Source organism: Hipposideros armiger, unplaced genomic scaffold, assembly GCF_001890085.2.
Source record: "Hipposideros armiger isolate ML-2016 unplaced genomic scaffold, ASM189008v1 scaffold_7, whole genome shotgun sequence".
NCBI lineage: Eukaryota > Metazoa > Chordata > Mammalia > Chiroptera > Hipposideridae > Hipposideros > Hipposideros armiger.
Window position 1 is genome coordinate 4,991,481 of NW_017731357.1, and position 3,037 is coordinate 4,994,517.

Below are 3,037 nucleotides of genomic sequence, written 5' to 3' on the forward strand. Positions count from 1 at the left end.
AAGATATTATTAATAATATCTTTGATTAATCTCTCTTTGGGATGTGTAAAGGATATAGAGCAAACCCACAAGAATGCTGAAAATATTTTTTTGGGGGGAAAATGTTGTGAAATGATTAGGGCAATGAAAACTTAAAGCTAAAATGGGTGTTTTCAAAACAGCTGCAAGCAGTTAGTAAAAACCCAGAGCTCAACTCTGCTCCTTGGGACTACCCTCTCCCAAGTGTAAGCATAGCGGGCAGATTTCAGAGGGAACAGATATATTAGCAGTGTCTTGTTCACCATTGCATCTCCAAGCCTAGCATGATACTCAAAAAATATTTGTTCAATTACCACTGTATTAGAGGAAGATTTTGATATGCAGAGAGGTAGCAGCACAACACTCAGGCAATAGGAACAAATAGGGTAAAGATGGGGAAAGGAGGTATGTTTGGAATAGACCAAAAAGAATGAAGCTGTGGTGGGCTGAATAATGGACGCCAAAGATGACCAAGTCCTGTGAATATTCACAGGAACCTGTGAATATCTTACCTCACATGGCAAAGGGGCTTTGCTGTGTAATTAGGTTAAGGATTTTTTTCCTGATTTTTTTTCTAAGATTTTATTGGGGAATTGGGGAAGGGAACAGGGTTGGGGAACTGGGGAGGGGGAACATTGTGTTTTGCCAAGACCCATCAGCTCCAAGTCAAGTTGTTGTCTTTCAATCTTAGTTGTGGAGGGCACAAGCTCAGTTCAAAGTCCAGTCGCCACTTTCAATCATGTTGCGGGGGGGGGGGGGGGGGGGGGGGGGGGCGGGGAACGCAGCCCACCATCCCATGCCAGAGTCAAACTGGCAACCTTGTTAAAGGCACGCGCTTTCACCAGCTCAGCGGCAGCTCAGCTTGGGCGCAGCTCGGGCGCAGCTCACTGGCCCATGTAGTAATCGAACAAGCAACACTGTTGCTCAGAGCTCACGCTCTTAACCAACTGAGCCACTTGGCCGGCCCCAGGTTAAGGATTTTGAGAGAAGGAGACTATCCTCATAGGCCAAATGTAATCACAAACTTCCTTATAAGAGGGAGGCAGAAAGGTCATACAGACAAGGCAATGTAGATGATGGAAGAACAGAGGAAGAAGGTGGGGGAGGGAGAAGGAAGAAGAGAGAAGAGAGAGAGAAAAGAGAGAGAGGAAGATGCTATGATGCTGGCTTTGAAAATGGATGATGGGCCATGAGCCAGAGAAGGCAAGTGGCTTCTAGAAAGTTACAAAGACAAAGAAACAGATTATCCCTTGAAGCCTCCAGAAGGAACACAGTCTTGCCAACTCATTTTAGGACTTCTGACCTCTAGAATTGTAAGAGAAAAAAATGTGTTGTTTTAAGTCACTAAGTTTGTGGTAATTTGTTACAGCAGTAATAGGAAACTATTACTATCACAGAAGCAAAAGTGTAACTCAGGAAAATGGGGCAAATAATTTTGAAAAGACCAAGTTTTCAAGTAAATGAAAATCCTTTATTCATAGTATTACTGGTGAGCTAGTCTTTATCCCCACAGAGATCAGGAAGGAGTATAAACTGTAACATCAATGGGCATTTTTGTTCATTAAAAATGATTGTGGCACTTTCTTCAGGAGGAATTTTAAAACTGGAGAAGTTTTGGGCTGGCTGAATGGCATGTTGGTTAAGAGCTGGCTTGGGGCGCCAGAGGGCCCCGGTTTGGATCCCACATATGAGGGCCAGTGACACTGCCCTCTACAGCTAAAATGCTGAACAACAGCTCAACCTGGAGCTGGGCTGCTGTGAGTTACCGCGAAGGCGTAGACTGCAGCCCCTGCTGCAGTGGGTTGCCATGGGCTACCGTGTGTAGCCAGCAGCCAGCATGAGCGGCCAGCAGCCGCTGTGAGTGGCCGTCCAGAAGCCGGCGGGCGACTGATCTGCCTCATCCGGGAAGAGCGCAATGATGGTGCCAACTTGGGCCAATGAAGCAACATCCTCCACAACTAGACTGAAGAACAAAAGGACAGCAACTTGTCTGTTCCCCTTCCCCCAATTCCCCAGTGCTGTCCCCATCCCCCAATTCCCCAATAAAAATCTTTAAAAAAAAAACTGGAGAAGTTTTATTTACCACTCTTGTAAGGTTTCAGTGGAATCCCATTTAAAGCAGGGCCAATGCTAGACAATTATGAGTTGCACAGATCACAAATGACCTTTCGCTAGATTTGTTTGTATTTCCCTATGATTGGAAAGGGCTTAGGAGCAGAGCCCAGGGGTTGCTAAAGAAGATATGTGTTAGAAAACAGATATGATCATTGGAGAAAGTCCTTGCCTAGAGTTTGGATGTAGAACGATATGACTAGCTCTCCCGTTAAGATATTCAACAACAGATTTATGAACGGGGGAAACAGGCAGAAGAAGAGAAAGGGAGAGTAAAAGTGGAATTACCAAATATTACTTTTCCATCACTGTTGTCTCCCTTTTGCTATTGGAATCTTGCTGCTTTTGAAAATCCTAATTCCCGTAAATGACAGATGAATACAAATATAATTTTTAGCTAATAGTCCCTGGCACCTATTTTGTTAGTGGGAAAAATAAAAGTACCATTACTTTTTATTATACATAATATTTTACATCTATAAGTAATGCCTTTTATAATCACTAATCCTGCTAATTTAATTTTCTAAATACATCTCTAATCTGTTCATTTCTCTACATAGCCTGACACCACCTATATTGGTGAGGGTACCAACAGGAAACATGTGACACACTCAAATTAGGATAATTGGAAGAAGAATTATTTACAAAGGAGTGAGTACAGAGAAATCACATGGAACAAAAAATAGAGAAACTCTTGGCAGGAAGAGCAAAGCTATCACCATCTCTAGGCCTGAAGGGACCAGGGGACAGAGCAGTTACCTGGAAAGAGAGAGTCAGGCACAGAAGGTAGATTTGTAAAGAGTGTGAATTTCTGATGAGGGACACAGCCAGCCTGAGGCAACCAAGGAGGAAGGAAATGGGGAAAATAAATGCCTTGACCTCATTCTCCTCCAAATTTCCAGTCTCA